Source organism: Artemia sp. Qi Xiang Cuo, chromosome 3 (assembly GCF_049724085.1).
Source record: "Artemia sp. Qi Xiang Cuo chromosome 3, ASM4972408v1, whole genome shotgun sequence".
Classification (NCBI taxonomy): Eukaryota; Metazoa; Arthropoda; class Branchiopoda; order Anostraca; family Artemiidae; genus Artemia; species Artemia sp. Qi Xiang Cuo.
The window spans coordinates 8,196,312-8,223,458 of NC_142796.1; the positions used below are offsets into that span (position 1 = coordinate 8,196,312).

General features: G+C 36.7%; 1 protein-coding gene across 3 annotated transcripts in view; it reads right to left on the bottom strand.

Annotated features, from left to right (window-relative positions):
• The window catches only part of LOC148953718 (sphingosine kinase 1-like), a 99,581-nt gene extending 72,929 nt beyond the window's left edge, over positions 1-26,652 (bottom strand). The window contains exon 1 of one of the 3 annotated variants that reach the window (XM_089086791.1): positions 26,590-26,652. The gene's annotated coding sequence lies outside the window, so the exon portion shown is untranslated. Of the gene's footprint in view, positions 1-15,312; positions 15,411-20,575; positions 20,647-26,589 lie in introns of those variants that run through there. The other 2 variants (XM_089086793.1, XM_089086792.1) reach the window with 2 other exon arrangements.
• Positions 26,653-27,147: the final 495 nt, after the last annotated feature.

A 27,147-nucleotide genomic window follows, 5' to 3' on the forward strand; every position in this document is an offset into this window, starting at 1 on the left:
TATATTATGTTTTACGCCCACAAATCAGTATTCTTTGGCCAATGCCACAAAATGATTACATAATAAGAAATAACCTAAGTAAAAATTAAAGTGCCTTTGAAAAAAAAATATAATAATAACAAAGTAATAAACAAACGAATTTTGCAAAAAATGGGTCAATTTCAATTTATAACTGGGATTTATTTTACAATATACATAAAAACATAAAAAACAAACAAACAAAATACCCCCAGAAGCAAGCTTGTGCGGGGGTAATCCCTTCTAGACGCATAAAAAATCATAATAACAAAATAAGATCCAAAATAATAACTCTTTTCAGTTAATATGAATACAAATAAAAGTTCTGCCCACCAACTCAAAAACAAGTACTAACATACTATACATAGCCACTTTACAATAATCACGTACCCCCCCCCCCTTTTTAGCAAATTAATTAAAAATAATAAATTACTAAACAATACGATCTCAATAAACTACGGAACAGCAGCAGGTCATCCACACATTTAAGTTCCACTGGTAAACTATTCCAAGCACTCGGACCGGCATGACGGATAGAAAAAAATGATCTTGTCGCTTGCGGAATCGGTCTTCGAAATTCTTCCAAATTTCTAGTTCCATGCTCATGAACATCACCCCCACTCACAAACAGTCCCTTAAAACAAACAGGAACACTACCATAAAGATACTTAAACATGAACTGTGTTTTATAAAATTTAAAAAGACCCGATCCCGGTAGAATCTTCAGCGTCATAAACTCATTACGAACAGATGATCCTCTATTATCCTTACCAATCAAAAGCCTTATTGCCGAATTTTGTAGTACACGCAGGGGCATAAGATGCGTTACAAAAGTAGACGACCATACTGAAGAACAATATAATAGATATTGATGTACAATTGAAAAATACAATAATCTTAATATACTAGTTGGGAGAAAATTTTTCAGTTTACGCATAATTCCAACATTACGTGCAAGTTTCATAGACACACAATCAATATGATCTACAAAACTTAAAGTTTCATCAATAATAATCCCCAAATATCTAACACTCCTCTTTCGGTAAAATTAATGATAAATTAATTCTAGAAACAAAAAATAAGATGAGGCTTAAGAATATCATCATAATCCTCGTTGTTCACGCAGTGGCCCAAGATATTGTAAAACATGGAGTAATATTCAAGCATGAAAATTCATTGCTAGTGAGCCATGACGCATGGAAGATCTTTATGAAATTGGACCCCAAACCCTTCGAGGCCTTGTTTCAACAAGTAACAAGAATAGAAAGAAACACGAATGAACTCAAAGAATCGACAAATTTCTGTTGGAAAATGCTATTGGCTTTATGTTACGCATTCACGACGTCCCTGACCATAAGAACCCTATTGACTTTTAATTACGGAAAAATCCTAAGATTCTGAAAGCGAAGACCAAGAGAAGAACACGGGGAAACAGCTGAAATGTAGAGGTTAAACCCGGAGCCCCATGAGAACGTCTAAGCAAAGAAATAGGGAAGACATTAGAAAACGAGTGGGTCTAGAGGTCTCCACTCGTCCTTGCTATGTCTTGTTCCCTCATTGTAGTATCGTTTACGTAAAACCGTGTGGTTATGACGCTGCAACATGCGTTTCTTAAAAAGCACAGACGTGCGTGAACAATGCTGGCACGAAACATGTTGTAAAATTAGACCTCAAAAATTAACTATGTAGCATAAACTCTGTTTAAATGATTATCTTAAATCTAATGTAAAATTAACTGAGTTTTGAAAAAGTGTTGAACACGATAAAAATTTAGTTTTTGGCACTAATATTAGTATATTTATTTAACTCAGTCTTATAGCGTAAAATTCATGTACCCGATCAATTCGTGACTTATTTGTACTATAAGTATTTACTTTAAAAAACGTGTGATTCTGCCTCGATGTTTTATTACAGGAAGTGGATTGACACATTGGATATCCAGCATTACAATGAGTTGCCCAGTGCAGATACAACCTAGTAGCATCTATTTTCATCATACCTCAACCAACGAAGAGTACTCACCATACACTCCAGGCAATTTTCATCCCAACTTTGTCTACAAAAACAACAGTTACCTTTGATCGTTTCCTCTACCACGAATCATATAACGTATCAGGTAACATTTTATTTGAATCTTAGTATCCAGTGCTTTATCGAACTATATAATCACATAAATGCTGAGAACCCCATCGATCAGTACAAGATATAAATACATAGATTTCGTCTTTGACAATCATTATGGACCCCAGAACCATTTGACTGTATAGTGATAATATTTGATGATCCCGAAAATTATTTAGACAACGCAGATTCACGCGTCGAATCCCTTTCGACCATCCCTCAGAATCCATCCTATCCCCTCTGGGTGGAAAGTTCATATCTCTATAATGCCATAAATGTACGAGATAACTTCTGAAAAAAGGACCTAGAAACCAAAATTAACCCCAGTGATCAAGCCAGTGACAATATGCCCCTCCCACAAGTTAAAGACAATATGTTGAAGGAGTCACTATAGTTTGATGTCAACCCGTCCAAATCCAAACTTCAATTCCCCCGTGATTAACCTAGGAATCACCGCAAAGGTTAATATACGCAAGCCATGAGCTAACAAGTTTATAAGAGACACAAAAGAACAATTTTATACGAGAATACATTCTCTATGTGCCTCAAAATATCCCAAAAGATATAGCACCCTATGAACTATCGAAAAACATGTGAAAATGAACTCTGATCGCATATTCCAACACTTATAGGTGGACTCATTATTTCCCAGCTTGCAATTAGAGAAATCCTGACGTGTGAACGCAGTAGTGCTTGAAGTGTCCCATGAAAAAACCATAACGTAAGCACTTCAAAAATTTCGCCAAGACGAAAACAGTAAAGGAAAATAATTTACAACCGAAGGATTGAGTACGCTATAAAGACTCGAAGGTACTGAAATAGATGTGAATTTACATATGTTACTTCTTCATAACTTTGACAACTCAAATATCCCAATATCCCATCATTAACGTTGCGTAGCAAAACATCCCCAGTGAAAGTGTTTTAATTTTACCAGTGAATATGGTAAACACAATATTGTGTATCTTAAATTGTTTTTATATGTAGTGTTAGATGTCCAGATAAAGTTATGTGTAGCGTTGTATATATATTCAATTAATGTAACGTATATATAAATTAGTGTGCCATATAGACAGCAAAAACAAGCATCTTAAAAAGTCAATTCAAAAAAAAAAAAAATCTTTAGTATAGTAGTTAGCCTAGAACCATGAATAATCTTAGTCCGGTACACGAATTTTAGATAGGGACGTAAAATAAAATAATAAAAATAATAGATAAAATTTTTATCACTACGGATTAAACCATTACATAAATATACAATGACTTCGGAACAGAAATAGTTCATAAATTACAAACACTTCAAAAGTCCACAGCCAAGCAAGTAATATTGACGGGACTTCGTTAAATAATGTGACGGGTGATATGTACCGTGAGAAAAATGCAATATATTTAAAATACAAATGTTTTTTCCTTTTAAAGATGAATAGGAGAGAAATTAAACGCCCCCTAATTGAGTTCAAATACCGCTTCCAAGAGTCTAAATTCTTAATCAGCAAAAAGAGAAATTGCATTCTAGCTTCAGTCAAACAACGACGCTAGTCGGTTCCAATTTCGCTAAGATAATTAGTAACAAAAAAATGCTACGCACAATATTTCTGAGGAAGTTTAAACTATAAGAGCCGCGTGAACGTTTGAATCATCAAAAATATTTAAGACATATTATTGGACGAGGGTTCGCATCCTTGAGCCACGTGAACCAATTGCGAGCCAGTCCTTACAGCGCAGGACGAAAGAACTGCGTTTGGTAGTGGGGTAAAAGTGCTTTTTGAAGGAATTCGTATTTGAGGCTCAGAAGCACTTTGACAGAATTACTTTGCGTATGACCGTAACAATTCTTTGATTGCTGTACCTCTGTCACCATTATCTTCAGTTGAAGTGACTCACAGATGTGCACCTAATTATTCAAGTACCAATATAAATGCCTGTTTTTACTCGTGTTTATTCCACTTTACATGTCTGCATCTAGCCTAGTAGCAGGTAATTAGTTCGCAAAATCTCCAAGGACGTTCCCAGGGAAATTGATCTTCAGATAGCTCGAAGAGAAGAGGTCATATTATATGGCTACACATGTTATTTTCTCTCAATAATTGAGCGTGGCGCTGTTATAAATTTACTTCACTCCCCATTGTTGTAGCGCAGGGTTCGATGGCACAATCTATGGCGCTATAAGCGGCGCTATCGGAGAACTTATAAGGTGTAAGTTCGCAGTTTTAAAGTACGATATTAGATTTGACGCGATCATCTTCATTACCGCTATTAGGACGGCCATATTAGGACGGCAGCAAGCTATCAAAGAAAGTACACAGATTATTTGCGAATGGTATCAACTTTTCCATTTCAGGTCGACTAGAGGAGGTATGAAACTAAATTAAAAACTACTATTTGTGTCCAGATTTTTAAAAGGGTGTATGTTGTGAAAAATTGCTGAAAATATTTCTCCAGCATACAAATAGCAGGCCAAACTATATAATTCTTAAAAAAACGAAAAAATTTAAAGTATTATTTTCTTTTTTCCTGAAAAGACTATGTCAATATAAAATGAACCGAAATTAATTAAAAAACTGTTTCCACAAAATAAGTTTTTCAAAGAAAAGAGAAGAACTCCGTTAAACAAAAAATGAGCAAAAATAAAATAATAATCTACCAAGCGTGAAACTACAACAAATCAGCATCAATAAATATATGAAACCCAAAAAGAACAGAAATCACAATAAATAACCAAGTCAAACTCAAAACGAGAAGAAATAAACATAAGATGGGCTCGAAACCTCTATGCCTTCCCAAGGCCAGAACATAATTTGCACTTTACTGAAAAAAAATACAAATGAATGTGCATTATCAGTTTAATATACATACACTGATATTTTGTAATCGAAACGTTAATATTATTTGATTTATTAAAGTTTAAAAGTAAAAACATTCATTTTTTTTCAGTAAAGTGCAAATTATGTTCTGAGAAATTTTGCCAGATTTTCGAAAAAGGGGAGAAACACCTCCTAAAAGTCAATGGATCATAGGCAGCGCAATAGCGCTGTCAAGTAAAGAACGATCTTGGCACAATATATTATTTTTTTTCCATATCAGGGTACTTCGTATCGAAGGAGTCGTCGTAGAAACTTCAAAAAGGGCTGATTCGACTGGAAATTCAAAGGGCCAGTGCAATTTTAATATGAGGTCAACTAGCCCCCCTTTTAAGCCCATCATTTTCCCTAACTCATCAAATCAAAACTTTGTGGTAGCCATTTTGCTCAACGTAGTTGAGAATTCTGGAAATTGGGTCTTTTAGGTTGACAAAACCCCACAGTCCTCAGGACAAGGGGTATAAGTTATGCGCTGGGGACACATATGGTTCTTATAGAAATTTTTGTCGAAGAAACTTCAAAAAGGGCTCATTAGATTGAAAATTGAAATGGCTAGTACCCTTTATAATAGTCGAAAGTGATTTGAGGGCAACTAACACTCCTTCCACGCCCGCCATTTATCCAAACACATACAATCAATTTTTTTAGATAGCCATTTTGTTCAAAGTAGTTGAAAGGTCCGGAAATTATATCTTTGAGGATGACACTCCCCCATAGCCCTCAGGGTAAGGGTTGTAAGTTATGCCCTGGGGGCATATATGGGTTTTATTGAAAAGTTTGTCGTAGAAACTTGAAAAGGGGCTCATTCGATTGGGAATTCAAAGGGATAGTACCCTTTTTAATAGTCGAAACAGATAGGAGGGCAACTAACCCAGCTCACACGCCGACCTTTTCCCCAAACATATCTAATCAAAATTTTTAAATAGCCAATTTGTTCAACGTAGTTAAAAGTTTTAGAAATTAGGTTTTTGAGTATGATAACCCCCTCAGAGCCCTCAAGGCAAGGGTTGTAAGTTATGCCCTGGGAAGGTTTTTATAAATAGCGATGTTGTAGAAACTTCAAAAAGGGTTCATTTGATTGAAAATTAGAAGGGCTTGTGGCCTTTTTAATAGTCGAAAGTGATTGGAGGATAACTAACACCCTCTCAAACCCACCATTTCCCCAAACACATCCAATCAAAATTTTGAGATAGCCATTTTGTTCAACGTAGTTGAAAGGTCCAGAAATTATGTCTTTGAGGATGACAGTCCCCCACAGCCCTCAGGGCCAGGGTTATAAGTTATGCCCTGGGGACATACAAGGTTTTTATAGAAAGGGATAAAAACTTCAAAAAGAGCCCATTCAATTGGAAATTGAAAGGGCTAGTGACCTTTTTAATAGTCCAAAGTGACTGGAGGGCAACTAAACCCCCTCTCACACCCATCATTTTCCCAAAAACATCCAATCGAAATTTGAGAAAGCCAGTTTGTTCAATGTAGTTGAAAGCTTTGAAAATTAGGTCTTTGAGGATGATAACCCACTCACAGCCCCCAGGGCGAGGGTTGTAAGTTATGCCTTGGGGGCATATAAGGTTTTTATAGAAAGCGTTGCCGTAGAAACTTCAAAAAGGGTTCATTCGATTAGAAATTAAAAGGGCTAACGCCCTTTTTAATAGTCGAAAGTGATCGGAGGGCAACTAATCCCCCTCTCGCGCCCACCATTTTCCCAAACACATCCAAGCAAAATTTTTTAGATAGACAATGTGTTCGACGTAGTTAAAAAGTCCGGAAATTATGTTTTTGAGGATGACACTCCCCCCAAAGCCCTCAGGGCAAGAGTTGTAAGTTATGCCCTGGGGGCATGTAAGGGTTTTTTTATAGAAAGCTTTGTCATAGAAGATTCAAAAAGGGCTCATTCGATTGGTAATTGGAAAGGCTAGTGTCCTTTTTGATAGTCGAAAGTGATTGGAGGGCAAGTAACCCCCCTCTCAAGCCCACCATTTCCCCGAAAACAAATCCAATCAAAATTTTGAGATATCCATTTTGTTCAACGTAGTTAAAAGTTTTGGAAATCAGGTCTTTGAGGATGATAACCCGCTCAGATCCCTTGGGGCTAGGGTTGTAAGTTATGTCCTGGGGGCATATAAGGTTTTTTATATATAGTGATGTTGTAGAAGCTTCAAAAAGGGTTCGATCAATTGGAAATTAGAAGCGCTTGTGCCCTTTTTAATAGTCAAAATTGATTGGAGGATAACTAACACCCCTCTCACATCCACAATTTCCCCTAACACATCCAATCAAAATTTTGACATAGCCATTTTGTTCAAAGTTGTTAAAAAGTCCGGAAATTGTGTTTTTGAGGATGACACTGCCCCCACGGATTTCAGGGCAATGGTTGTAATTATGCCCTGGGGCATATAAGGTTTCTTTTTTTTATAGAAAGCGTTGTCTGAGAAACTTCAAAAAGGAATCTTTTGATTGGAAATTGAAACGGCTAGTGCCTATTTTAATAGTTGAAAGTGATTGGAGGGCAAGTAACCCCCCCTCTCATGCCCACCATTTCCCCCCCCATACACATTCAATCAAAATTTTGAGATAACCATTTTGTTCAACGTAGTTTAAAGGCCCGGAAGTTATGTCTTTGAGGATGACAAACCCTCCCCCTACAGCACTCAGGGCAAGGGTTGTAAGTTATATCCTGGGGCATATAAGGTTTTTACACAAAGCGTTGTCGTAGAAATTTCAAAAAGGGCTCATTCGATTGGAAATTGAAAGGGCTAGTGCCCTTTTTAATAGTCAAAAGTGATTAGAAGGCTTGACATTTTATAGTATTAATTTAAAAAACTTTTTCCACAAAATAAGTTTTTCAAAGAAAAGTAAAAAACTCCATTAAACAAAAAATGAGCAAAAATTAAATCAAATAATCTACCAAGCGTGAAACTACCACAAATCAGCATCGACAAATAAATGAAACCCAAAACGGAGAGAAATTACAATAATTAACCGAATCAAACTCAAAACGAGCAGAAATTAACATAAGTTGGGCAAAAAAACCATATGCCTTCCCAAGGCCAGAACAAATTTGAACTTTAATGAAAAAGTACAAATGTTTTTACTTTTATAACTTTAATAAATCAAATAATATTAACATTTTGATTACTATATATCAGTATATGTATATTAAACTGATAATGCATATTCACTTGTATTTTTTTCAGTAAAGTGCAAATTATGTTCTGGCCTACAAAAATGTTCTGGCCTTACAACCCTTGCCCTGAAGGCTGTGGGGGGAGGGACTGTCATCCTTAAAGACCTGATTTCCAAAACTTTCAACAACGTTGAATAAAATGGCTATCTAAAAATTTTGATTGGATGTGTTTGGGGAAAAGGTGGGTGTAAGAGGGGGGGGGTAAGTTGCCCTCAAATCACTTCCGACTATTAAAAAGGGTACTATCCCTTTAAATTTCAAATCGAATGAGCCCATTTTCAAGTTTCTACGATAAAGATTTCAATAAAAACTTATATGCCTCCAGGGCTTAACTTATAATCCTTGCTCTGAGGGTTGTGGGGGAATGTCCTCCTCAAAAATATATTTTTTATCTGGAAATCAACTACCATGAACAAAAAGGCTATCTCAAAATTTTTATGGGATGTGTTTCGGGGAATGATGGGCGTGAGGGGGGGGGGGCAGTTGCCCTCCAATCACTTTCGAAAATTTAAAAGGGCACAAGCCCTTTGAATTTCCAATCGAATGAGCTTTTTTTGAAGTTTCTACGACAACGCCTTCTTTGAAAACCTTATATGCCCCCAGGGCATAACTTAAAACCCTTGCCCTAAGGGCTGCGGGGGAGTGTCCTCCTCAAAAACATATTTTCTATTAGGAAATCAACTACACTGAACAAAATGGCTATATCAAAATTTTGATTGGATGTGTTTGGGGAAATGATGGCCGTGGGGGGGGGTCTAATTGCCCTACAATCACTTTCGACTATTAAAAGGTTCACGAGCCCTTTGAATTTCCAAACGAATGAGCCTTTTTTGAAGTTTCTACGACAACGCCTTCTTTAAAAACATTATATGGCCCCAGGGCATAACTTAAAACCCTTGCCCTGAGGGTTGTGGGGGATTGTCCTCCTCAAAACATATTTTCTATTTGGAAATCAACTACGCTGAACAAATTGACTATCTCAAAATTTTGATTGGATGTGTTTGGGGGACTGAGGGGCGTGTGGGGGGGGGGCTAGTGGCCCTCCAATCACTTTCGACTATTAAAAAGGGCACTAGAACTCTCAATTTCCAATCGAATAAGCTTTCGAAGTTTCTAAGACCACCCTTCCATATGAAGTGCCCTGCTCTAAAGGAAAAAAATAAGAAATAGTACATTAAGCCAACATCGTTATTATATGCCCTCAGGGCATAACTTAAAACCCTTGCCCCAAACGTTTTGGGGGAGTGTCCTCCTCAAAACATATTTTCTATCTGGAAATCAACTACGCTGAATGGCTATCTCAAAATTTGATTGGATGTGTCTGGGGAAATGATGGGCGTGGGGAAGGGGGGCCAGTTGCCCTCCAATCACTTTTGACGACAAAAAAACGCACTAGCCCTTTGAATTTCCAATCGAACGAGCCTTTTTAGAAGTTTCTACGACAACACCTTCTATAAAAACCTTATATGCCCCCAGGGCATAACTTAAAACCCCTGTCCTGAGGGTTGTGGGGGAGTGTCCTCCTCAAAAACATATTTTCTATCTGGAAATAAACTACGTTGAACAGAATAGCTATCTCAACATTTTGATTGGATGTGTTTGGGGGAATGATGGGCGTGGGGGGGGGTCTAGTTGCCCTCCAATCACTTTCGACTATTAAAAAGGGGACTAGCCCTTCGAATTTCCTATCGAATGAGCCTGTTTCAATACTAGCCCTTTGAATTTCCAATCGAATGAGCCTTTTTTAAAGTTTCTACAACAACGCCTTCTATAAAAACCTTATATGCCCCCAGGGCATAACTTAAAACACTTGCCCTAAGGGTTTTGAGGGAGTGTCCTCCTCAAAAACATATTTTATATCTGGAAATCAACTACGCTGAACAAAATGGGTATCTCAAAATTTTGATGGGATGTGTTTGGGGGAATGATGGGCGGGGGGGGAGGGGGGGCTAGTAGCCCTCCAATTACTTTCGACTGTTAAAAAGGGTACTAGCCCTTAGAATTTCCAATCGAATGAGCCTGTTTTGAAGTTTCTACGACAATGCCTTCTATAAAAACCTTATATACCCCCGGGCATAACTTAAAACCCTTGCCCTGAGGGTTTTAGGGGAGCGTCCTCCTCAAAAAGATATTTTCTATCTGGAAATCAACTATGCTGAACAAAATGGCTATCTAAAAATTTTGATTGGATGTGTTTGGGAGACTGATGGGCGTGGGGGGGGGGCAAGTTGCCCTACAATCACATTTGACTATTAACAAGGGCACGAGCCAATCTAAGGTCCAATCGAATGAGCCCTTTTTGAAGTTTCTTCGACAACACCTTCTATAAAAACCATTTAGGCCTATGCCCCCAGGGCATAACTTAACACCCTTGCCCTGAGGGTTGTGGAGGAGTGCCCTCTTCAAAAACATATTTTCTATCTGGAAATCAACTAAGCTGAACAAAATGGCTATCTCAAAATTTTGATTGGATGTGTTTGGGGAATGATGGGCGTGGGGGGGGGGGGGATAGTTGCACTCCAATCACTTTCAACTATTAAAAGGGTCACTAGCCCTTTGAATTTCCAATCGAATGAGCCTTTTTTGAAGTTTCTACGACAATGCCTTCTTTAAAAACATTTTATGGCCCCAGGGCATAACTTAAAACCCTTGCCCTGAGGGTTGTGGGGGATTGTCCTCCTCAAAAACATATTTTCTATTTGGAAATCAACTAAGCTGAACAAAATGGCTATCTCAAAATTTTGATTGGATGTGTTTGGGGGAAGGAGGGGGGTGGGGGGGGGGGCTAGTGGCCCTCCAATCACTTTCGACTATTAAAAAGGGCACTAGAACTCTCAATTTCCAATCGAATAAGCCCCTTTCGAAGTTTCTAAGACTACCCTTCCATATGAAGTGCCCTGCTCTAAAGGAAAAAAATAATAAATAGTACATTAAGCCAACATCGTTATTATATGCCCTCAGGGCATAACTTAAAACCCTTGCCACAAGGGTTTTGGGGGAGTGTCCTCCTCAAAAACATATTTTCTATCTGGAAATCAACTACGCTGAATGGCTATCTCAAAATTTATTGGATGTGTTTGGGGAAATGATGGGCGTGGGGGCGGGGGGCCAGTTGCCCTTCAATAACTTTTGACTACAAAAAACGCACTAGCCCTTTGAATTTCTAATCGAATGAGCCTTTTTAGAAGTCTCTACGCAACACCTTCTATAAAAACCTTATATGCCCCCAGGGCATAACTTAAAACCCTTGCCCTGAGGGTTGTGGGGGAGTGTCCTCCTCAAAAACATATTCTCTATCTGGAAATAAACTACGTTGAACAGAATAGCTATCTCAAAATTTTGATTGGATGTTTGGGGGAATGATGGGCATCGGGGGGGGGGGGTCTAGTTGCCCTCCAATCCCTTTCGACTATTAAAAAGGGTACTAGCCCTTCGAATTTCCTATCGAATTAGCCTGTTTCAATACTATCCCTTTGAGTTTCCATTCAAATGAGCCTATTTTGAAGTTTCTACGACAACGCCTTTTATATAAACCTTATATACCCCCATGGCATAACTTAAAGCCCTTGCCCTAAGGGTTTTGGGGGAATTTCATACTCAAAAACATATTTTATATCTGTAAATCAACTACGCTTAACAAAATGACTATCTCAAAATTTTTATTGGATGTGTTTGGGGGAATGATGGGCGTGGGGGAGGGGGGGGGGGCTAGTAGCCCTCCAATCACTTTCAACTGTTAAAAATGGTACTAGCCCTTAGAATTTCCAATCGAATGAGCCTGTTTTGAAGTTTCTACGACAACGCCTTCTATATAAACCTTACATACCCTCAGGCCATGACTTAACACCCTTCCCCCGAAGGTTTTGGGGGAGTGTCCTCCTTAAAAAGATATTTTCTATCTTAAAATCAACTATACTGAACAAAATGGCTATCTCAAAATTTTGAGGGTAGGTATTTGGGGGAAAGATGGGCGTGGGGGGGGGGTTAGTTGCCCTCCACTCACTTTCGACTATTAAAATTGGCACTAGAACTCTCAATTTCCAATCGAATAAGCCCCTCTTGAAGTTTCTATGACGACCCCTTCCATATGAAGTGCCCTGCTCTAAAGAAAAAAAAAATAAATAGTACATTGTTCCAACATTGTTCTTATATGTCTCCAGGGCATAACTTAGAACCCTTGCCCCGAGGGTTGTGAGGGAGTGTCCTCCTCAAAAACTTATTTTCTATCTGGAAATCACCTCCGCTTAACAAAATGGCTATCTCATAAGTTTGAGTGGTTGGGTTTGGGGGAATGATGGGCGTGGGGGGGGGCTAGTTGCCCTCTAATTACTTTCGACTATTAAAAAGGGCACTAGCCACTCCAATTTCCAATCGAATGAGCCCTTTTCGAAGTTTCTACAACAACTCCTTCGATACCAAGTGCCCGGGTGGAGAAAAGAAAAAAAAAACACATTGTGCCCACATCGTTCTATACTTAGGCAACGCTAGCGCGCTGCCTATGAAAGATCGAAATAGGTACAATGTTGTTTTTTTTTTTTTTTTTTTTTTTGTTTTTTTTTTTTACCAGGGCACTTCGTATCGAAGTTGTCGTAGGAACTTCGAAGAGGGCTCTTTCAATTGAAAATAAAAAGGCTATCTCAAAATATCAAATATCGGTTGAACTTAGCACAATGACAACGTGAAAACCCAGAATCCGAAGAGGAAAAATGCCCTCTGGGCACTGTCTTCTCTCCTCATTTGGCAAATTTTTACATGGATTTCATAGAACAGTCTGATTTGAATAGTTTCCACTTAAAACACTCTATCTGGTTTCGTTTCGTTGATGATATCCTTTCTGTTTGGGAACGTGGACAAGACTCTTTAAGAGATTTTTTGGCACATTTGAACTTTTTTGATTCGAATCTCCAGTTCACAATGGAACTCGAAGATTCAGCTTTTTAAAATACACCCTTTTAAAAGATACACCCTTTTAAAAGTCTGGACACAAATAGTAGTGTTTAATTAAGTTACATACCTCCTCTAGTTGACCTGAAATAGAAAACTTAATACCATTCGCAAAAAAAAATCTTTTTACTTTCTTTGATAGCTTGGATACACTTACGCTATTTTGATTCGGTTGAAATTTATGAGCAGAAGTAGCCCCGAAAGTTTGAACATAAACGACCAGAAATTAACATAATTTGGGCTCAAAACCCCTATGCCTTCAGTTTAATATACATATACTGATATTTGTAAATCAAAATGTTAATATTATTTGATTTATTAAAGTTGTAAAAGTAAAAACATTTATATTTTTTTCAGTAAAGTATAAATTATGTTTTTGCCTTGGGAAGGCATAGGGGTTTCGAGCCCTACCTCTGTTAATTTCTGCCCGTTTTGAGTTTGACTCGGGTAATTATTGTAATTTGTATTCATTTTTGGTTTCCTTTATTTATCAATGCTGATTTGTGTTAGTTTCGAGATTGGTAGATTATTTGATTTTATTTTTGATCATTTTTTGTTTAATTTAGTTCTTTACTTTTCTTTGAAAAACTTATTTTGTGGAAAAAGTCTTTTTTTAATTAATCTTAATAAAAATCACCCTATCAGATTCAAAGTATCAGAGAAACCCTACTGTAGAAGTTTCAATCTCTTATATACAAAAACGCGGAATTTTGTTGGTTTTCTTTTTTTGCCTGAAGAATGATCATAGATGGGCATTTACTTGTTGTTGTTTTTTCCAAAGGGTGATCGTATCGAAACTAATGGCCCTAAAAGATCGGGAGATGGTGCAATCAGAAGGAAATTAAAAGTTCTAGTGCCCTTTTTAAGTGACCAAAAAGATTGGAAGGCAATTAGACCCCCCCCCAACGCCCCTTTTTCCCCAATGTTGTACGATCAAGACTTTCAGATAGCCACTTTTTCAGCATAGTTAAAAAATCTAATAACTATGCCTTTATGGGTAACATGACCCCCTCCCCATAGCTCGTTGGTATTTGTTACAGGGAAACATACAGATCTTTTTCGGGGGAGGATTTGATGTTTTGGGGTGGGTTTCCATGGAGAGAATTTTCCGTGGGTTGATTTCTAAGTTGAACTTTCCAGGGAAAGTTCCGGGGGTGAACAGTCCAGGGGAAATTTCTGGCGTTGAACTTTCCAGGGGATTTGACAGAATTCCTATAAGAAATTCTTTTTATTTGTCTTGCTTTCTCTTTGCCAACTCAGTTTTGCATCTGCAGGCGTTATGGGGGAATTTTCTGGGAAAATTTTTCAGCGGATTTAGATTTCAGGGGAAAATTTCAACTGAAGGGGGGGGGGGTTTCTGGGGTAATTTGAAAAACGATTAGAAATTAAAGTTCTTTTCAAATGAAAGTACGCTAAGGAGAATTGGTCAGGCTGAAGCGTCCGCAAGATATTTTACCGCGGGCGGGGAGGGGGGAAATTTTCAGCAAGAATGAAATTGTCCTGTGGGAATTTTACGGGGTTGTATTTTACGGTGGGCGGTGTATTTTCGGCGGAGAAACTTTTCAGGGAGTAGTTTCCCGTGAGCAGAGGGAATTTTTCTTGGAGGTTTAGCCAGATTTACCGGGCATTATTTGAAAAACGATCAGAAATTAAATAAGAAAGCAAGTTTTTTCAACTGAAATTAAGGAACAAAACTGAATTTCAAACCGAACAGAAATCTTTACGTATAAGAAGGAGATGCCCTGCTCAATACCTTGCTCTTTATGGAAAGTTTCACTGTTTGCCCCAATTTTTTAAGAACGACTCCTTAAACACAAGGGCCGTTTAATTAGGATAGCAAGCTTTTCTTTTTAAAGTGCCTAAAACTATAGCGTGAAGAGAAAGGTATTGAGGAGGGGGCAACTCCTTCATAGTATGGAGTAATTTCTGTTCGTTTTGAGTTCTATTGTTGCTCCTTACTTTCAGTTGAACAACTTGTTGTTTTTTTTATTTTATGTGTTGAATAGAAGCGAATGAAAAACCTTGTAATGCTTAAACAAAGACCACTAAACAACAGCTGTGCCTTATAAAAAATACTCTAAGCATGGCAGAAAGCAAGTAAAAAAAAAAAGAAAAGAAGTATGAACACCTGAAACACTGGCAAATATAATTAAAAAAGAAACAAATAAATAATTGACTTGCCTAAACATGCAGACAAGTTATTTCTCAATTGTATATAATAATTTGGTTTTATATTACTTATTCACCATTTAATTACTAAATATGGTACTGTACAAAAGCAAAAAAAACAATACATAATATTGGATCTTAGAACTCTGCTTATCAGAATTGAAATAACGGTAATTTGAGAAGCCCTGTAAACGTAAGATGATTATTCTTTCCAAAAATGACTATCACAAGTGCACATGGACCGAATTTGCATTTCAGATTCAAACTTAAAAACAAACACAGCAATAAAACAAATATGATAAGATCAGTCGATAAAAAAAAGACAGGTGTCTAAGTCAATATGTCAAGAGATTAAAAAAAATTAAAATTAATAGAATCTGAAGAAAAATTAAACTGGTTAACAACAGCAAAACAAGGAGGTAAACAAGGAAAAACAGTATAAATAGCAATAAAAAGGTAAATCTATTGTGCATATTTATGAAACTATTCATATATATATATATATATATATATATATATATATATATATATATATATATATATATATATATATATATATATATATATATATATATATATATATATATATATATATATATATATATATATATATATATATATATATATATATATATATATATATATATATATATATATATATATATATATATATATATATATATATATATATATATATATATATATATATATATATATATATATATATATATATATATATATATATATATATATATATATATATATATATATATATATATATGTATATATATATATATATATATATATATATATATATATATATATATATATATATATATATATATATATATATATATATATATATATATATATATATATTTATATATATATATATATATATTTATTATTTATTTATTGAAAAACCCGTCAAATTAACATACAACAAGACGGAGCGCTTAAAAGAAAAAAGCAAATAAAAAAAAGACACAAACTATAACAAACTGAACCAATAAAGAAAACGAATCACTGATTCACTGAATGAGCAGATTGGACCATTCGTGTAGATTTCGGTGCATTTTTCTATTATGCTTCGCTATTCGTCTAGCGACGGCGACGTCACGGTCTGCGACTTTAAAATTTTCAACATGCGAATTCCTATACCACGGAGGTAGACGAAGCAAATACTTCGCAAAACGAAAAAACATCGCTCTGATTATATTCTGGTCAGTTTTAGTGAGAAGTTTCCAGAAGAGCGTGGCATTTAAAATGTGAGGAAGAGCAATGGCTTTATACAAGCTTTCTAGAAGCAGCCGGTTGAATCGGAGTTTGCACGATACAATTGAAGCGAAAGACGCTGAAATTCATAGTTTAAGCTGTTCGAGGAGAAGTTTTAGGGTGTGACGGATAGACGAGCCTAGCAGTAAACCTAGATGAATGATGTGACCCACTGGCTGGACTGAGGTAGAACCAAGGGCAATGGTAGGAACACAAAAATCAGTTTTCCAATTGAATAGGACGATTTCCGATTTTGAAGAGTTGAACTGAAGTCCAAATTTAAGATATTCGGCTTCAAGGATTTTGAAGATATCAATTGCACGCTGAAGGGTTCGGCTAAGATTCAGGATGTCGTCCGCGTAACATGCCCAAGACAAGTTAGCAGATGACAGAATCAGCGAAAATGGACATTGACCTTGTGCATCAAGGACATAGTTAACGAGAAGGTCAGGAGAGGTGATTGCTCCTTGACGCACTCCTTCCTAGACTGGAACTAGTAGGGTGCGTGGAATTGGGGCCAAGCCTTTGTCAGGAGGTAGCTTCAGTCGGATTCGTAATCTAGAATACAGATTCCTGAGAGAACGAATGACAGCTAGATTCAAACCACGTTTACCGGCCTTCAAAAGCATCGCAGCATGGATTAGAGAGTCGAATGCACGTCTAATGTCGTGTCCTGCCAAAGAAAGGCTTTCTGCCAAAGAAAGGCTTCGGGATGAGAAGATAGAAACTGATCTAAGGCAGCCTCGTAAGATTGTTCGATGGAGGGGTCAGGGTCTGAGAACTCCGATTCGTAATGGGCATACATCATTCATCTTCATGAATACCGGTTGGGAATAGTGACGAAGAAGTGGTTGTAGAACGAGAGAATAAATTTAAGTTCATATTTCTGTCTTGTTTGTCAGGGGCAGAATAATGATTGACTAGGCTTTTCCGATGCCGAGCCAGGGCCTTAGAAAACTTTCGCTTCGTGAAAATCAGCATGCTGTTCACAATACCCATATTCGGACGTCCACACTCTTTCCAAACTGAAAACCAAAATTTAGCTTGACTACACGAAATAACGAGATCTGGATTTGAAGACCACCCGGAAAAGATTCCTTTCCAAATTTGCTGTAAAGGAACGGCTTGTTTTTCGGCGAAGCTGAGAGCATGGCAGATTTCTGCGCAATATATATCTAGACAAATCAAAACCTCTTTTTGAGGTAACTAGAGTGAATTTTTAAGGAGATGAAATGGGATGCTGGTTTTATTCAGGACTGAATCTACCGACTCGTTAAATAGGGCTTTTTCGATTTTCGAACAGTTACGACGGTGTCGAGGTGCTGAAGGAGCAAGAGGTGCGGTTTGGCGGCCAGAAGATGGCATATCGACAGAGCAAGTTATGGGAAGATGATCAGACAACTGATAATCAAACACAACCTTTACTATATCCGCTCGCCAATCTGACGATACTACAACGTGGTCCAGGTTGGAAGTTCGCGAGGACGTGTGAACATACGTAAAATCGGACGATTTATCTAAAACACACAAGAAATCACTAAATAAGCCCTTAACTAATGTTGTACGTGGTGAAGCTTGAGAATTCGGCTCGGACAGATTACAATTAAAGTCACCAGCTATAATGCAAGGTAAACCTAAGTGTCGAATTTTGTCTATACATGAACCTAGTTTTTCACAAGACAGCGCAAATTTACGCTCAGATTGGTCATTATTGTAGTCTGTGGGAAGATACACACTAATACACACAGAACAATCCACTGTCACAGCTAGATAATAATCATTTGCTTCGAAGATACTAGAACGGAGAGCTGATTTCACAAACGTAATAAGTCCACCCGAGGGTCGGTCTCTATTGTTCGGCTGTCTAGCGGGTACACAATAAGTTGTCATATCCTCAAGCTCAAGTATGTTCAGACCATGTTTAGTAACAAAATGTTCCTGGAGAAAAATCACTAAACTCAGAACAGAGGCTTTCCAGAACCGGAAGTTTATTAATAAAAGAGCCGTTTATATTCCACAATAAAAGAGTTAGTGACAAGGTCATTAGTTCGAGGGTTTAAGGTTTTTAGGGCCCTTAACACTATAGCAAGTATGACCCTGCTTCTTGCAACCAATGCAAAAGGCTGCCTTCTGACACGGGGTATCGGACGTGGATTTGTGATCGGCGGAGCCGCATTTGGAACATAATGAGTCATTCTTACAATCTGCTGCTAGGTGACCGATTGCGTGGCAATTAAAGCAGCGCTGAGGCAAGAACACGAACTCTTCGACTGGGAGGCATTCATATCCGATTTTCACTGAGACTTTGAGAAAGGTATCGAGGCCATTTCGTGTCGGAAAGTAGACTTCAAATGTTCGAGACTTGCCACACTGTAGGGTTTCATTGCACTTGGGGATTAGATGTTTAAGAGACTGTTCGTCTAGATCCTCCGGCACTCGCATGATCGCGGCTAAAAAAGCAGGTTCCTTGAGAGAGATGTTGAGCGATTGTTTCGCACGTTTAGCTGCATCCACTATCTTGTTCGCGGTTTGCTTAGAACGAACCACGAGTTTCCACTCGGTATTAGAGCGCCGCAGCTCGGTTATATCGCCGTCTGGACATAGGCACAGTTTGTCGATAAATGCTTTGCGTTTGCTTGGGCATTTTAAGTCTGTTGGAGTGTCTTTGAGTATCACAGAGTAAAGTTGCCTCGGGGGTGCGGTTCGAGACGATTGAGATTTATCTGGCAGGGTGACTGTAGAGCGGCTATTACTTAGCATAAATCCATCCATTTTTTTGGAAAGTTCATTTACTTTGGACACCACTGTAGCGTGAACTGCCTCACCGATGGCAGCTCCTTCACACGGACTAAATATCACAAATTTTGGGATCGGGACATTTTGCTTTGCCACAGAGACTAGCGACTTGCACATATCAGTAATGTTGTCCTCATCTTTGGCATACGAAACCATCCGCCTTCGAATGTCCCAACTCGCTTTGAAGGGTCTGCATAGCTTGTTTGATTGTACCACGTTCGGAATAGTTTATTGCGCTTTTCACAATCTGATCGGATTTCGTCCCTTCAGTGAGTGATCTGCTCAAAAAGTTCAGAACTGGGTTGAATACGAGCTTTTCAATCATTACTTTCACACAAAAACAGTCAAAGTCCACTGAATCACACAATACTAGGAACAAGTGAAGCGTCAGGACCCACTCACCAATTCCCCGCAATTTAAGGGTAACTAAATACCGGCAGGTACATACGGCGCTTGCGGCAGAAACCCTCCTCTCTTCTGCTTATTGCCTAATATATGTTATCAGTATCACTGCTATGCACAAATAATACAATCCTCTAAGGTAATTAAATCGTTTTTTTTCTGAATCTCAGTGCTTACTAAGTCACTAAATCCCAAGGGAATTTAAATTCAAGCAGCAAATAGCAAGTAATTCTGTCAATAGCAAGTAATTAAAATAAGCCAATTATAAATCTCTGTAGGAAATCGCACAGGTTGAAACCTTACTTTATTAAAAGGTTAATATCCAGAACATATATATATATATATATATATATATATATATATATATATATATATATATATATATATATATATATATATATATATATATATATGTGTGTGTGTGTGTGTATTTGGGGTGATGTAGGTGGCAAATTGTTTTAGGGAATTCAGTTAAAAATATGTACAAATAGAACTTCCAAAATTAGTAAAATAAACTTTACACAAAAGTGATAAAGGGGGTGAATGAAAGAATAGATTCATCCATCAAAACGTTATTTTTTTTAAGCTTTCCAAATGAAGTTTTCAAAGAAAAGTGAAGATTCCTTTTGAAAATTAAGAGAAGTACAAATAAAGTTATATAATAAAACAAATACAAATTACTGTTAGAGGATAAATAAAATCAAGAGCAAACAGGAATTAAAATGAGCAACAATTTCAAGCACAAATATAACAGATACTGTTGTAGATGAATAGTGGTAAAATGCTATAGAATGAAAACTACCTGTTTTTCATGCAGTGCAATATTTAGTTGTCCTTATATCAGCAACAAAACAACAAAAAGAATCATATTACAAGGCTAATCAAGATAACAATATGTATTTTGAACAGTTTGGGTTTTACTTGTCAAAACATTGACACACAAAAAAAGAAAATCAGCACAATAATCAAAATTCCTGGAAGGATTTAATGATAGTGGACTAGTTGTATAATGCATAGTGATAATGATTCCTGGAAATTTCATCAATTTTTATTTCTAAATCCATAACTATAAAATAGAAATTGTATGAATTTATATCAACAAGAAATTTGCGTAAAATATTTGTATGAATTGTCAAAAATGATCCCTTAATGTCTTGCACAAAAATCAATAAGTCTCTGAGCTTTCACACACCTGTTAAAGAACAAATAATCTTGCCTAATTTAAGAACCTCTTTGTGATTTTGAGTCATGAGTTAATATTTTAACTACACATTATTTATGCAGGCTTAAACCTGCAATTTTTGCTCGTTTTGAGTTTGACTTGGTTATTTTTTATAATTTCTGTTCGTTTTGGGTACCATTTTTTTATTGATGCTGATTTGTGGTCAATACGGAGTGCCCTGATCTAAAAAAAAAAAAAAAAAAAAATAATACATTGCACCCAGATCAATCTTTACTATAAAACTGTCAAGCCTTCCAATCACTTTCTACAATTAAAAGGGCACAAGGCCTTTCAAATTCCAATTGACTGAGTACTTTTTGAGTTTTTACAACAATACTTTCTATAAACACCTTATATGCCCTCAGGGCATAACTTACAACCTTTGCACTGAGGGTTGTGGGGGGGGGGGTTGTCTTCCTCAAAGACCTAATTTCAGGAACTTTTAACTATGTTCAACAAAATGAATATCTCAAAATTTTGATTGGATATGTTTGAGAAAACGGTGGGCCTGAGAGGGGCATTAGTTGCTCTTCAATCACTTTCAACTATTAAAAGGGCCTTTACCCGTTTCAATTTCAAATTGAATGCTTATCACCTCATATGCTTATCATATGCATAATTTTGATTGGATGTGTATGGGGAAATGGTGGGCATGAGAGATGGATTAGTTGCCCCCCAATTACTTTTGCCTATTAAAAAGGACACTAGCCATTTCAGTTTCGAATCGAATAAGCCCTTTTTGAAGTTTCTACAACAATAATTTCTATAAAATACTTATATGCCCCCAGGGCATAACTTGCAACCCTTGGGCCGAGGGCTGTTGGTGGGTCGTCATCCTTAAAGACCTAATTTCCAAAACTTTCAACTACATTGAACAAAATGGCTATTAAAAAAATTTGATTGGATGTGTTTGGTGAAAAGGTGGGTGTGAGAGGGGGGTTAGTTGTCCTCCAATCACTTTCGACTATTAAAAAGGGCACTAGCCCTTTGATTTTTCAATCAAATGCACCCTTTTTCAAGTTTCTATGACAAAGCTTTCAATAAAAACCTTATATGCCCTGAGGGCATAACTTGTAACCCTAGCAGTGAGGGATCTGAGGGGGAGGGGTTGTTATCCTCAAAGACCTAATTTCCAGAACTTACAAATACATTGAACAAAATGGTTATCTCAAAATTTTGATTGGATGTATTTGGATAAATTGTGGGGAGTTAGTTGTGTGAGAGGGGGGTTAGTTGCCCTCCAATCACTTTTGACTTTTAAAAATGGCCCTGGCCCTTTGAATTTCCAATTGAATGAGCCCTTTTTCAAGTTTCCATGACAAAGCTTTCAATGAAAACATTATATGCCCCCAGGGCAAAACTTATAACCCTTGCCCTTAAGACTGTGTCCTGCTCAAAGGTATAATTTCCAGAGCTTTCAACTACATTGAACAAAATGACTATCTCAAAATTTTGATTGGATGCGTTTGGGGAAATAGTGGGTGTGGACGGGGGGTTAGTTACCTTCCAATCACTTTTAACTATTAAATAGGCAACTGGCCATTCCAACTCCCAAACAAATGAGCCCTTTTTGAAATTTCTACAACAACGTTTTCTATAAAAACCCTATATATCCCCAGGGCATAACTTACAAACCTTGCCCTGAGGAATATGGGGGGGGGGGGGGGTTGTCATCCTCAAAGATATAATTTCCAGAACTGTCAACAACGTTGAAAAAAATGGCTATCTCAAAATTTAAATTGGAGGTGGTTGGGGTATAGGTGAGCGTCAGAAGGGGGTTAGTTGCCCTCCAATCATTTTTGACTCTTAAAAAGGGCACTAGCCCTTTAAATTTCCAATCGAATGAGCCTTTTTTAAAGTTTCTACAAGAACATTTTCTATAAAAACCTTATATGCCCCCAGGGCATAACTTAAAACCCTTACCCTGTGAGCTGTAGGGGAGTGTCCTCCTCAAAAACATAATTTCTATCAGGAAATCAACTATGCTGAACAAAATTGATATCTCAAAATTTTGATTGGATGTGTTTGGGGAAATGGTGGGTGTGGAAGGGGTGTTAGTTGCCTTCCAATCACTTTCAACTCTTAAAAGGGGCACTAGCCATTCTAATTTCCAATTGAATGAGCCCTTTTCCATGTTTCTACAACAATTCCTTCAATATAAAGTGCCCTGGTATGGAAGATAAAAAAAATAATAATACAGTGTTCCAACATTGTTCTTTACTTAGGCAGCGCAATTGTGCTGTCTATGATAGAGCAGCAAGAGAAATTCCAACTTCAAGCTTAGGATGTACAAGTCCCTTATATAGAAGACTAATGAATTTAGGGAAATGAGTGGAAATAGTATGCTTAATCAGTCCCATAGTTGAACTAGCCCCAGCAGCAGACCTTTTAGCAAGAGTGTTGAATTTTAGTTCATTGTTAATAGTGACACCTTGATTCTGCTCATTATTTACAGAGGAGAGTGGGTGGCCTAAGAAAAAATAACAGCAACAAGGATTCAGTTTGCCAAACTGAATAATATGGCACTTGGCAACATTAAGTTCAAGAAGCCAAGCCTCAGCCCATTTACCCAGCAATTGAAGATTATTTTGTAGAAGAGCATGATCTTCACAGGACAAGGTTGGTCCAAGAAGCTTCAGGTTTTCTGGATAAAGAGTTGATTTACTTGCTGATAATGAAAGGAGCATCATCAATGAAGATATTAAAAAGTGTAGGATCCCAAACACTTCCCTGAGGAACTGCACTCAGAATATGTGCTGAGGAAGAAAGATTATGGTTACCAGTGTCATTAAATAACTGAACACATTAAGATTGCAGATCAAGGATCCAGAGCAGGGGTTTCTCTTCAAGCTTGACTACACATAATTTAATTGTAAGTTGCTTGTGACAAACTTTGTCAGATGTTTTAGAAAAGTCAATCAGAATCATGTCAGCAGGCACCCCCCTACCAAGCAACTTGGTGATGTGATCATACAATTCAAGCAGATTATAGTCAACAGATCTTCCTGAACAAAAGCCATGTTTTGAACTGTGTAAAACACTATTTGCTTCATGGTGTTTAACAACTGCAAAATTGATTATTCTTCCAAGAACCTTAACAACTGGTGATGTCAAGCTAATGGGTCAATAATTTTCAGCAGGGTCCTTTCTACCTTCTTCAAATATAGGAATGATATGTGCAGTTTTCCAGTCCAGAGGTAGTCTGGAAAGATTTAATGATAACTTGCACAGCATAGAAAGAGGTTGATACAAAATTGTACAACATTCATGTAGGTTATTAGGGTGAATGCTGTCTGGACCAGCAGATTTATTCAGTTTGAGGGATTTAAGTTCCTTTAGAACCAATGTATCAGTAATCAGAATTGTTTCCAACTTTTATGATACATCATATAAAGGAGGTGAGGGATAAACAGTACTGGAATTGGAGGAAAAAACAGATGAGAAATTTCAAATTTCTCATCTGGTTGAAAATTTCAGTGACTGTGCATCTGCTGTTACATTTGTGAGTGACATAATGCCAGAAAGATTTAGGGTTATTCTTAACATCCTTGGCCAATTTTTCCTCAAATCTTCTCTTCAACTCTTTTATTTGGTTGGTTGTCTGATTACAAAAAGATTTGAAGACTTGATAATTTTCTGTGGTCTTCTTTTTTTCTATATCAATTGCATGCTTGGTGTTTTCTGTTGATTAGCTTGCTTACTTTAGTGGTTAAACAAGGTAAACTCTTTGCCTGTTTTGCCTGAAAAATTCTGGTGTACAACTTTTGAAGATGCAGAGCTTCTGTTTTTACATTTCACCAGCTATTGTCAGTTATAAGCTGTTTCCAGTTGACATTGGCAAGTCTTTCAGAGAACAGTTTGTAGTTTACATATTTTGTTGCTTAAAAGAAGGTGGTTTGGTAGGCAGACATAACTCCAAAATAATTACTATATGTTCACTATTACCAACAGGTGTGGTTATTACATTCTTAAAAAGGTCAGGATTACTGAGAATAACCAGATCAAGAGTGTTGGAGACTTAACTGTCCCTGAAACAAGTTGGGATGTTTTGTCCTGAAACAAGTTGACAAGTTTGTGAGTTTTGGTTGTGATAGTGTTTGACAGAAGGAACTATCAGAGACAGCAGATAAAAAAGGATAATCTCTATTACAAAAACCAGATCCATCAATCTATTGGATTTCAGGAAGGTTAAAGTCCCCCAGAAGAACAAGATCATAGCTGGCAAAATTGGACATCACATTTGACAACATGGCAGCCAAATTTGATTCAGAGTCAAAAACACAGGGAGCCCTGGGGCTTCTATAAACAACACCCACTACAATAGAGATTGCTTGATTGTGTAATTTTATCTAAACATACACAATTCCATCAGTAGTCAGAGAATTAAAATACTCATTAATGCTCATTAATTTAGTTCTCATTAATGAATACATGCAGAACCTGACTGGTCTTGCATAGTTTACTATTGAAAACCACACAGAAGCCATATCTTTGAGGAGAGCTAGAAATCTGGCAGATGTCAGAAAGATAGTAAAGAAAATTTCAAATAAAATAATTTAGAAAAATTTATAAATTATAATTTAAAAATTTACAATTTAGAAAAATATCAGAGCCATTCAGATGGGGGCAACTATAGCAGCTGATGCAGTTGCCATGGCTGAGGGGGGTTGCATAGATGGATTCAGCCGTTTGCTTATATTTGAGTCAGGAGGGGATGCTGAAATTAATTTTTCCCTTGTTACCACCAATTATAGGAACACCGTTGCCTAGAATAAACACTAATAATCTGATAAAGAGAAATTTTGGGGTATTATTATAGCATTTAGCTCAGAAGAGAAGATGTATTAGACACATGGCTAACTACAACTATAACATATGCTTTTTTGTGTTCTGCAGAAATACAGGCTAGCCTCCTTGGAAGGAATGAGATATGCTTGGACTAAACACCCTATTACTAATAAAAGTAGTGCTCCTTGTGCTCTCTCTCTTTTAAATCCTCAATACAGACAAAGTACAATATGTATTTAATTAAAAATTATCTTTGGCTATATAGGCTATTTTGAAAATTGTCATTTTCAATTTTAAAATGTATTTTTTTTTAATTTAAAATACAGCCATACAATAAAATTTTGTAAAGTTCTACCAAATCATATTATTGAGTTACAAATAAAGTGAATACACCACTCAATGCCTTTTTTTATGCTGAATACAAATATAGTAATCATTTCTATCACAAATGAATTTCAGCCCCCCCCTATATATGCCAATTCAGGGTATAGGCTATATTTCAACAACCTCACCCTGAATTGGTAGCCTATATAGGGGGGCTGAAATTCATTTCCAATAGAAATTAATATTATATTCATAATTAGCATAAAAAAATGCATCAAATGGTGTATTCACTTTATTTGTAACTCAATAATATGATTTGGTAGAACTTCACAAAATTTTTGGCATATTATGAAGTAAAAATTGTTTTCTTAACATGTTTCCTCCTCAACTGTGCTTTGATACCCAAATGAGCTTATTCTATTACAGAAAGAAAATAATTTTAATCTAAAATTATAGCAAAAATAATTTAATAGGGAGAATACCAGGTTCATTTCCAGTATTGATATGATTTTAAATTTTAGCATTAAACGAATAGCTGCGGTGCCAAGCCTCGATTTGGTAATACCTCAAATGTCGTAATGGTAGCCAAAACGTGTAAAACAGGTATGGACAAAGGTATATATTAGATACTTTTTATCTAAATGTTAATATGTTTTTATATCTCTGTCGTAATACTAAATATAAACAAATAAATAATACGAAAGATATAGCTTCAGTGAGGGCCTCCTCCAAAGATCAAAAGTAAAGAATAAGGAAAAGATCAGCTGTCACTTTCTCTCCGGAAACTAGGCGTCAAAAACAATTGCTTCGTTCAATCAACGTACTCGTAAAATTACAACGTACAACGTAAAATTCGATAATGTACAACGTAAAATTCGATGTTTTAAATTATTCTTACAGCTGACTGTTACTAATTTGTAGTGTTCGGCGATATTCGATACGATACGATATTTATCGATATATCGACCGAAATATCGTTATCGAATATCGGAAACCAACTATCGATATTTCGATATTTTACTTTTCGCGGCACTGAAAGA